Raw genomic sequence first — 11162 nt, 5'->3', positions numbered from 1 at the left:
ATCCAAAGTGGGGCACTATATATGAGCCGGTCTTTCGGGCCCGGCCTGAGCCCAAAAGTGCCATGTGTTGGCCTGCACGAGCCCGGCCCACTATTTTTAAACCTGGCCCTTACTAGGCCCGGGTCCGAAAGATTGGGTCCCTGTTCTGTTGACCATTAGCCCTTGAGCCTATACGAAGCTAGGTCTAGTCCTCGGTTACTGTGAAGAGACTGTCATGTGAGAAACGGGCGCAGGGCGGTCTTCAAGCTGCATCAAAGCAGCTTTTTGCCCTGCGTCCCCTCTCGCTGGCTATTTTAACCATGCGTGCAAGAAACATTTCATTACTATCTGAAGACGCACAGATTATTATGTTAATATTTGATATGAAAACGCACACATACAATGAACAGTTAGGAAAATAGGGAGTTATCAAGCTGGCAATAGCCATTAGGAGTGACACATCACCTCCTTACATTTAGTGAGAAAGATATAAGAACGCCCATCCGTTGACCACCATGCTCTTGCTTTAATGTGTGATAAGAACGGCCGTACAACAATTTTTAATAGTTTTGAGGCAATATGCAATAGCGAATGCATAGGTGAATAGGCCGTGTCTGCTGTGCCCGGGGCACAACAGACGAAAGGTGCCCGAAATGTCTACGTTCACCCATGACGTCACGTCCGCTATAACCCATGATGTCACATCCGCTCATTTCCATGGCGTCTGTCTTACGGAGCCGGCTGCGCTGCGAAGCGGTTCGTATTCCGTGCCCACTTAGAGCGTGAGTAATTCATCTTTCCACGCTATATGCGTGTAATAAAGGATTGGGGCTGTGAGCTGTTTGATGCGTTACCATTAGGTACCTTGTGCGCATATTTTGCCTCATGGCCGCGTCAAATTGCAGCCGGCATGTGGAATGGGCCGAGACATGTTATATGGAACTGCTCATGTGAGTGGTATTGCCTCCGTCAGGATCGTCAGTGCGTGCACAGAACCATTCAGTAGTCTGATTCAGGGGAGGGTGCGCGTAAGAACGAGGACGTAAGAAAACACTGGCATGACGAGCTGTTCCGTCAGATCGCGTTACATCGCGCTTAAGACCATCTCGCTCGAGCGAGAGGATCTTAGAACAGCGTTATTATTACTGCTTTTTTACAGCTTTGCTGCGGCTCATTTAATGATCACCTGCATTCTTTTAATAATACAAATGGCATCGCTCCGCGGAAGAGCGTCTCTTGAAGTTTCCAAACAAGAGCCAATGCCGCCGTGCCTGCTGCATACACGCTTACCTTTCCTAACGCAGCTAAGACGCGGCACTAGCTCTGCTACTGCGTGATACAGGGTCACTGTGATAATAAAATTAAAAAGAACAAACGAAATTAATGCAGAAAATGTCAAACGTTGCCAAGCGTGATAAACGGACCTGCCTCGCTAGATGAGTTGAAGAAATCGGCGTCCTGAAGTCAGCTTCGCCGCAGTATACTAGTGTTACGCGGTGTAGCATGTCAGAACTGAAGAGTGACCGCTTTTACCGACATATATGTTCCTTAATAATGTACTTGTGGACCTGCCGTCTCCTATTACATTACGCGCGCCGAGGCGCCTAAGTGTACTGGCCGGCCTTCAGCGCTATTTCGGACGTGGCTGTGATGCTTTGAACCTGTTACGTTTCGCCTACGACGCGCGGTATAGCCGGCGCGGATGCAACGGACGCCGGGGCTTCGTTCAAAGCGGCAGACATTTTGGCCCGTTCGGCGCCGCCGCTACGCCTCCCCGCCAAGCGCGTCCAGGCATGTTCCAATGCCACGTGTCTTCGTGTGCGTGTGTGTGTGTGTGTGCATGTTGGTGCCCACGCTTGTCGAAGCGCGGCAGCCGGGGAGAGGAGCTCCCCCAACTGTGAAGCGAGGAGGTCTGAGCGGCGCCGGCCCGGCGGATGCGCGACCTACTCGTCCCAACGTTCCCGAGCGCCGCCGGCCCGGCGGATGCGCCACCTACTCATCCCAACGTGTCCGAGCGGCGCCGGCCCGGTGGATGCGCCACCTACTCATCCCAACGTGCCCGAGCGGCGAAGTCACGTGCGCGTCTATAGAGGCGTTCCTTCTTGCCCTCAACTGCGAGAGTATAAAAGCAGCTGCCCCCGGACGCCAAGAGAGAGGCTCCGATTTCTTCTGTTGAGTAACGTGCTCTCCAGTCTCTCCACTTCGGTCGACCTGACCGCCCGCTCTTATGCGATGATAGAATAAACAAGTTGTTCTGTTACCAGTCGACTCATGCTTTGCCGGGACCTTCGGATGCTTCCAGTTGTGCCCCAGGCCGCCAGGCCAACGCTACCCTTGGGGCTTGCGACCCAGGTGCAACAACGGGTGTCAGCGCCGAGGTTCCCAACAACTGTCTGCCAGCGGTGAGATCGCGACAACGGAGGCCAGCAGCGAATGATGCGGTTGACTGTATGCTGAGCAGCACAACGACCATCCGGGAGCAGTGCAACGAGCCCTGTGTGATGACTGGTTGCCTGCAGCGGAACGACTGCACTGAATTCTTGGCTGCGAGGTTTGGTGAGTGCGGGACTTTCTTCTTCTGAGTTTTGCCAGGCTTTTGTTAGTGTCAGAAGCAGAGCTGGTAATTGTGGTTGTCGTTGCTGCCGGGTTAGTTTGCGGCAAGACAATAGTAGGCAGTAGAGAAAGCAGCATTCAGAGCAGCCATGGATTTGAAGTCGTTGCGCAAACCGAAATTGCTGGAGCTTGCAAGAGAGTTGGGTCTGGATGTCTCGGACAAACTCAGAAAACCAGAACTGCTAAGGGCTATTCTTGAGTTAGAAGCTGAGGATGACGAGCTGTCGGAATGCCTTGAGACCATTGAGGAGAGGGAGACTGCAAAAAGACAGGAGCGCGAACTTAAAGAGCAAAAAGAGAAACAGGAGCGCGAACTTAAAGAACAAAAAGAGAAAGAAAAAGAAGAGCGCGACCACGCTTTGGAAATGAAGCGTCTCGAGGTAGAGATGGAACGCGCTCGTAATGGAAGTCAGGCACACGGTGCAGGAGAACGAGTATTGTTCAAAATGACTGACCTGATGCGGCCGTTTAAGCTTGGAGAGGACATTGGTTTGTTCCTGGTTAACTTCGAGCGAACGTGCGAGAAGCAGGGGTTCTCTCGGGAAACGTGGCCACAGCGCTTGCTCACTTTGTTACCCGCCGAGGCGGCCCACGTAGTCGCTCGCTTGAAGAGAGAGGAGGCAGAGGATTTCGACAAAGTGAAATCGAGTCTGCTAAAAAAAGTACAGGCTGTCAGCGGAGGCGTTCCGTCGCAAGTTTCGGGAAAATGAGAAAGGCAAAAGTGAGTCATATACAGAGTTTGCCTACAGGCTTATGTCAAACATGCAGGAGTGGCTCAAAGAAGAGAAAGCGTTTGGTGACCACGAGAAAGTTCTGCAGTGTTTCGGGCTGGAACAGTTTTATAGTCGGTTACCTGAGAACGTGCGGTACTGGGTCTTGGATAGGCCAGACGTTTGTACGGTGGCTAAAGCCGCTGAGCTAGCCGAGGAGTTTGTGACGCGTCGGGCTCGCGGAGCTAAGGACGGTCAAAAGTGTGAATTTGGCTCCAAGTTTGAGAGGCCAAAGTTCACACCCATGAGAACAAGGGGCGACACACGTAGTGCGGATGCGAGTGAAAGCAGTCCAACCGAACGTAAGGAGACGGCGGCAGCCGAAGCCGAACGCAGAAAGCGGTTCGAGACGAGGCAAGCGCGCGTTTGTTATACGTGCCAGAAGCCGGGTCACTTTTCGGCGCAGTGTCCAGAAACAAAAACAAAAGTCGTGTTTTTGTCATTATGCAGCACTGACGAGAACATGAAGCTTCTCGAGCCTTACATGCGAGACCTCCTCGTGAACGGGAAAGAGTGCCGAGTGCTTCGCGATTCCGCAGCTACAATGGATGTAGTTCACCCTCTTACGTAGAACCCGATATGTTCACGGGCGAGTGCGCATGGATCAAGCAAGCCGTGGAAGCTCATAGCGTGTGTCTGCCCGTAGCAAAAGTGCTTATTGAAGGACCTTTCGGAGCGCTTGAGACGGAGGCCGCAGTGTCATCTATGCTGCCCCCCCAGTACCCGTACCTATTTTCGAACAGGTCCGATCACCTCCTGCGCGAGAAGGGGCTTTTGTTTGGTGAGGCTAGCGTTCAGGCCTTAACCAGATCGAAGGTTCGGGAGCTCGCTGCAAAGGCGGTAGTTGCGGGGCCGACGTTGTCGAACAATGAAAAAGGGTCAGAGGCGCAGCAAGCTGATATTCAGAGCACGCCCGAACTGAATAAAATTGAGCCTGTAGCGTTAAAGGCACCAGATACTGGAGAGGAAATGCCCGACACGGGAAAATTAGAAGAGCTATCTGCAGCTTTGCTCATCGCGCCTACGTCAGACGGACTTGATAGGTTGCTAAAAGTCAGCCGGTCGGCGTTGATAGCCGAGCAAAAGAAGGATGGCAGCCTAGAAAACATACGCTGCATTGTCAAGGAAGGTATCGCCAAGAAAAATGCTCATTTTGTGGAAAGAGGTGGGGTCCTGTACCGGAAGTATCTAGACCGCAGGGGAGTGGAGTTCGATCAGCTGATCGTTCCTCAGTGCTACCGTGAGGATCTGTTGCGCTTGTCGCATGGGGGTTCGTGGTCCGGACACCTAGGAGTTAAGAAAACTAAGGACCGTCTCTTGCAAGAGTACTATTGGCCAGGGTGTTTTCGGGACGCAGACCACTTTGTGAAGACATGTGACACCTGTCAGCGGGTGGGCAAATCAGGGGACAAATCGAGGGCGCCGTTGAAGTTGGTACCTATCATTACGGAGCCTTTTAGACGGCTCGGTATTGATACAGTGGGACCTCTGCCGGTAACAACCACGGAGTACAGACACATTTTGACTGTGATCTGCCCAGCGACAAAGTTCCCTGAAGCAGTGCCGCTTAAAGAACTCAGCTCAGTTGAGATAGTCAATGCACTACTGTCCATATTTGCGCGAGTTGGTTTTCCTGCGGAAATCCAATCAGATCAGGGCACAGTGTTTACGAGTGCTTTGACGACAGCCTTTCTCGAAAGGTGCGGGGTAAAGCTGTTACACAGCTCAGTGTACCACCCACAGTCGAATTCCGTTGAGAAGCTCCACTCCGTCATGAAGCGCGTGTTGAGAGCATTGTGTTTTGAACATCAAACTGACTGGGAGCTGTGTCTGCCTGGGGTGATGTTTGCATTACGGACCGCGCCGCATGCGGCTACGGGGTTTTCGCCAGCTGAGCTGGTGTACGGTCGCTCGCTGCGATCTCCGCTTCGCATGCTTCGAGAATCGTGGGAAGGCAGGGGCGACGACCCAGTCGTGGTGGAGTACGTGCTTAAGCTCCTCGAACGCTTAAGAAGGGCACAGGAGTTGTCAGGTGAAGCAATGGCAAAGGCCCAGCAGAGGGCCAAGGTTTATTATGATCGGACAGCCAGGGCCCGTCGTTTTGAGGTGGGCGATGAGGTCATGATATTGCGCACATCGCTAAAAAACAAACTAGACGTGCAGTGGGAGGGCGCAGCACGAATTGTTCAAAAACTGTCGGACGTCAACTACGTGGTGAGTCTGCCAGGAAAGCGGAAAGCACAGCAAGTTTACCACTGTAATCTGCTCAAACCCTATAAACAACGGGAAGCAGTGGTGTGCATGATGGTAAACGTTCCTGAAGAGCTTCCGGTCGAGCTTCCGGGACTAGGCTCAGTGACGAACAGGGAAGACGCCGATCAAGTCATTAGTGACTTAATCAGTAAAGCACCGCTGTCGCCTGAGCAGAAAACCGAACTACACCAGCTCTTACAAGAGTTTCAAGGTCTGTTCTCTGAGAGGCCTGGTAGGACTTCTGTCCTTACTCATGACATAGAACTTACCTCCCCAGAGCCAGTACGATCCAAGGCGTATCGGGTGTCACCCCGCCAGAGCGATATTATGGAGGCTGAGGTAAAGAAAATGCTACAGCTCGGAGTTATTGAGGCGGGTGAGAGTGATTATACCTCCCCTTTGATTTTAGTTGAGGTACCGGGCAAGGAACCTCGTCCTTGCGTCGACTACCGCAGGCTTAATTCCATCACTAAGGATCAAATTTATCCGATCCCTAACATCGAGGAGCGCCTTGAGAAAGTTATTAGCGCTCAGTTTATTTCCACCCTAGATCTTGTCAGGGGTTATTGGCAGGTTCCACTTACAGAAGAGGCTAGTAGGTATGCGGCGTTCATTTCACCAATGGGAACGTTCCGTCCTAAAGTGTTGAGTTTTGGTTTGAAGAACGCGCCATACTGCTTTTCAAGCCTCATGGATAAAGTGTTGCGGGGACAGCAAGAATTCGCTTTACCGTATCTAGACGACGTAGCGATATTCTCCGCATCCTGGTCTGAGCATATGGCACACTTGCGGGCAGTGCTAACCCGCCTGCGCGAAGCGGGCTTGACAGTCAAGGCTCCTAAGTGCCAGTTAGCACAGGCCGAGGTTGTCTACCTCGGTCACGTGATTGGTCAGGGTCGTCGCCGCCCCTCTGAAATAAAGGTGGCCGCTGTGCGAGACTTCCCGCAACCGCGCACGAAGACCGATATTCGGTCGTTCTTAGGTGTCGCCGGCTACTATCAGAGGTACATCCCCAGGTACTCTGATATCGCGGCTTCCCTGACGGATGCTCTAAGAAAGACAGAGCCGCAAACAGTCGTCTGGGACGAGACAAAGGAAAGAGCTTTTAGCGCCCTAAAGAGCGCCCTAACAAGCCAGCCTGTGCTACGATCGCCCGACTACACAAAAGGGTTCGTTGTTCAGTGCGATGCTAGTGAGCGAGGCATGGGCGTTGTACTGTGCCAACGGGAAAATGGAGAAGTAGAACACCCCGTCCTGTATGCTAGTCGTAAGCTGACCAGTCGTGAGCAGGCGTACAGCGCCACTGAGAAAGAGTGTGCGTGTCTCGTGTGGGCCGTTCAGAAATTGTCATGCTATCTAGCCGGCTCGAGGTTTATCATTGAGACGGATCACTGCCCTCTCCAATGGCTGCAGACCATCTCTCCCAAAAATGGCCGCCTCCTGCGCTGGAGCCTCGCTTTGCAACAATATTCCTTTGAGGTGCGTTACAAAAAGGGGAGTCTCAACGGTAACGCCGATGGCTTAAGTCGAAGCCCCTAACGTGGGAATCAGCCTCAAAATTGTTTGTTACTGATGTTTTTCTTCCTGAGGCAGGATTTTTAACATATTGCTTTTGTGTAGTGTTTCAAAGTGATGATGTGCTTTCTAGTGCAATTTTCCGATTTGTGGACGCGTTCTGAGTGCTGCTAGACTACTGTAAGGAACTAGGCAGTGGTATAAAAGGGGAAAGAGCCTGGCAGGGCTTAGTGAAGGTTGTGCCGTGCTTGCTAACTGACCGGTTGAGTTTCGGCGTAGTTCTAACGCTTGCCGGGAACTAGAACAAAAATGTCAACTCTCCCGAAGTCACTTTGCAGTGTCCTGTGTGAACCTGAACGAGAGAACGAGGCCTTCTCTGTGCGCTGCGCTCAAGAAACGTCGAGGGACGCCCGACTTCGGTTATGAGCATCATCGAGCGACATCCCTCCGGACAGCGGATGCAGTCCCCTGACCTTCGGGATCTCCTTCCCCCGGCGGGGCGGTCTGTTACGTTTCGCCTACGACGCGCGGTATAGCCGGCGCGGATGCAACGGACGCCGGGGCTTCGTTCAAAGCGGCAGACATTTTGGCCCGTTCGGCGCCGCCGCTACGCCTCCCCGCCAAGCGCGTCCAGGCATGTTCCAATGCCACGTGTCTTCGTGTGCGTGTGTGTGTGTGTGTGCATGTTGGTGCCCACGCTTGTCGAAGCGCGGCAGCCGGGGAGAGGAGCTCCCCCAACTGTGAAGCGAGGAGGTCTGTGCGGCGCCGGCCCGGCGGATGCGTCACCTACGCGTCCCAACGTTCCCGAGCGGCACCGGCCCGGCGGATGCGCCACCTACTCATCCCAACGTGTCCGAGCGGCGCTGGCCCGGCGGATGCGTCACCTACTCGTCCCAACGTTCCCGAGCGGCGCCGGCCCGGCGGATGCGCCACCTACTCATCCCAACGTGCCCGAGCGGCGAAGTCACGTGCGCGTCTATAGAGGCGTTCCTTCTTGCCCTCAACTGCGAGAGTATAAAAGCAGCTGCCCCCGGACGCCAAGAGAGAGGCTCCGATTTCTTCTGTTGAGTAACGTGCTCTCCAGTCTCTCCACTTCGGTCGACCTGACCGCCCGCTCTTATGCGATGATAGAATAAACAAGTTGTTCTGTTACCAGTCGACTCATGCTTTGCCGGGACCTTCGGATGCTTCCAGTTGTGCCCCAGGCCGCCAGGCCAACGCTACCCTTGGGGCTTGCGACCCAGGTGCAACAACGGGTGTCAGCGCCGAGGTTCTAACAAACCATTGGTTTGTCGACCTCGTAAGCCAGTTAATGTTTACACGCTCATTTTTTTCTTAACTGTTGATTTCTTCCATAATAGCTACGTAATTTCGTAGTTTCCTGTTCAACTGCTTTGGTCATATGCGAGTCAAGGTGTTCTCTTTAGCCGAGCGCAGTTTTCGCAAGCGAAACGACGCTTTTGCATCAGCATATAGTGCCGTCGCCCTTTTACAACACAGTCAATCAATGTCATTTTGTATGTCACTGGGAAACCGCCGAACGCAGGGAACTCACTCGCATGCGGGGAACTGCATAACTAGCCACTGGATTAGCGTTCCTCTTGGGAAGCTGCTTTGCATCAAAGGCCAGGTACCCTTGCTATGATTCACCGCAAAACATGTATGTCTAACTGCTTAACATATTTGTATTGCGGTGAAGCTAACCTTACGGAACCGAATTTCGCAACGCTTTTTAGACTCCTGCATCTCTACCAGCCACTACCAAACGCTTGTCGGTACGTTTCTTGGCAAAGGTCCAGCTAAATCTCCCCTGTTGGAAGTGGAGGGGGGGGGGGCTCACGTATATGAGAACTGCCAAGGAAAGCAGTTGCCCTGATGAAGGCACGCTCCCCTGTCGAAACATTTGCACCAGCCTGTTCGACCACCGTTATCACCGCAACATCTTTGTGTGTTGCGGTGAAGCATGCCGATATTGGGAAAGATTTACGTGAATCTCGAATGTATGGTTTCTGTCAGCGACGAACCTAATGTTCTACTCAACAAAGCAGATTTTCGCAGCAGAATGCATGATGTCTTGAGAACTTTTGTTGGCTAAAGCCATACATGCCAGGTTAGCTCTTGTCACAACAATACGCTTTACCGCAATACACAAGAGGCCTCGCTGCAGGACACGCCCGCCGTAGTTAGCCAAAACCTTACGTGACCGTTCACTGCAAAACACCTCCTGTATTGCGGTGGATCGTAATAAAGCACATTTGTCAGTTTAGAATGTAAAGACCCTTGCCCTTCGCTTTTGTAATATTATGACTCAGTTTAATGAGAACATGTATTCACTGCTAAAAACATCCACATTAAAGTAGAGATATGAACACTGATGGCAGCCTGTGTTATGTTTTATCCCTTTACTTTTTTGTATACCTGTCACGCTGCCATTATTAAATTTTCCTGTACTTTGTAAGGTGCTGACGTACATAACATTACATCACAAGGAGCCACTGTGTAATTACTGTTCAAGGACCAGTGTGATGGCTTTTCTCAAGAAAGGTTTATGTTGTTGGGAAGGTTTTTTTTTAGAGAGGTAGCTTTCTGAGAAGAAATCAGATTTCAGGAAATAGACCTCAATGGCACAGTAATCTTGGCTGCCTTTTGCTCAAACGTGCCCTAGACATAATTGAGTAATTTGCACTTTCAACTGGACAGCAGCCTTAGCTTGGGAGACCAGTGATATGGCATATTTTATCAAACTAGGTGACACATAGCATTACCAGTCCAAATAGAGACCTGTTTAAATATTTGTCACCTTTAACACCTAGATTTTCGACCATGAATTCAGAAAAATCTGCAGCACATTTAGAACCTAGATTTTAAATGCTGTATAAGTTGGCTTCTTGTTCACTGCAGCTGTGCTCGGCGTCTGTCCAAACGGGAGAGCACTTCTGCACAGCTTATTAGGGAACATTCTTATTTACATACCTTCTTTTTATTTATCTCGCCTACAATAACAATCAAATGTTTATAGCACATGAATGTGCTGTGCATGAATCTTAACTTACAATGCCAGTTCAACAGCACAGTGCATGTAGCTTGTGTTGGTTCATTCAAGCTAAGCATTGCTACAGCCTTTAACTGTAGGTATCATGGTATGAGAGCAGAGAAATGGATATGCAAAGACAGTTGGGCACGTTGAGACAACATCTTTGTTGTGTGTGAAAAGATGACAGATACACAATATGGGGAGAACGCATGCACTTTCATATTTTCTCACGCACAAAAAAAGCCGGAGGAATAAGGTTTTTTCACTGTGGCATAGAAACTATATGTTTGCTCTCAAAGGTAATTCTGATTCATTGGATATGTTCCTGTGCTGTGTTTATTTTCTTGAGTGTGCTTTAGTTTTTGCACGTTAATGTTTCAAACTCGTTTTTATTTTCACAGACTGAACATCCCACGTCTTGGTTTGACTTCCTGGTACAGGATACTTGCACTTAGCATGGAGTGATGAAGCAGAGCAGTGTACTTTTATTAAATGTGCAGATTTTAGCAGTATAACAGCCGTTCATTAAAAAAACATGTGTGCTGAAAATAAAGTGTTCTTACCCACATTCCTCGTTGTCTATTTATTTATTTATTAATACTGTCAACCCTCATAGAGGGTAATAACAGAGAGAACAATACAATTACATAAATCAAATATGGACAATGTCAATGTACGTAAAGTTGCTTAACACTTGTCAATTCACACTGAATAAGATGTTCACTTGAATGCTGTTCAGCACACTTCTGACATTTGTCAAAATACATACAATGAATATCAAGTCGCACATATCACTTGGCACTTCAAAACTAATTCGAAAACTCCCATAAATATGCTTCAGCAGCATCTTCAAAGTCGGTGACATCTTTTAGGCTAACAATAGCGTTTGGCAATTGGTTCCACATTTCTATCGCATCCAGGAAAAATGAATATCGATATGTATCACTGTTTGTACAGTCCGGCTTTATGACGTAGTCGTGGTTAGTTTGCGGGTATCT

General features: G+C 50.4%; 1 long non-coding RNA gene across 1 annotated transcript; it reads left to right on the top strand.

Moving 5' to 3' along the window:
• The first annotated feature begins 655 nt into the window (after positions 1-655).
• Positions 656-10732, top strand: LOC142560819 (uncharacterized). The gene is made up of 2 exons (XR_012823440.1): positions 656-761; positions 10566-10732. It is a non-coding gene; the product is annotated as an uncharacterized LOC142560819 (long non-coding RNA).
• Positions 10733-11162: the final 430 nt, after the last annotated feature.

This window comes from Dermacentor variabilis, chromosome 10 (assembly GCF_050947875.1).
Source record: "Dermacentor variabilis isolate Ectoservices chromosome 10, ASM5094787v1, whole genome shotgun sequence".
In the NCBI taxonomy this organism is placed as follows: Eukaryota; Metazoa; Arthropoda; class Arachnida; order Ixodida; family Ixodidae; genus Dermacentor; species Dermacentor variabilis.
The sequence above is the reverse complement of the archived record's forward strand: the minus strand, read 5'-3'. Positions and strand labels throughout refer to the sequence as shown.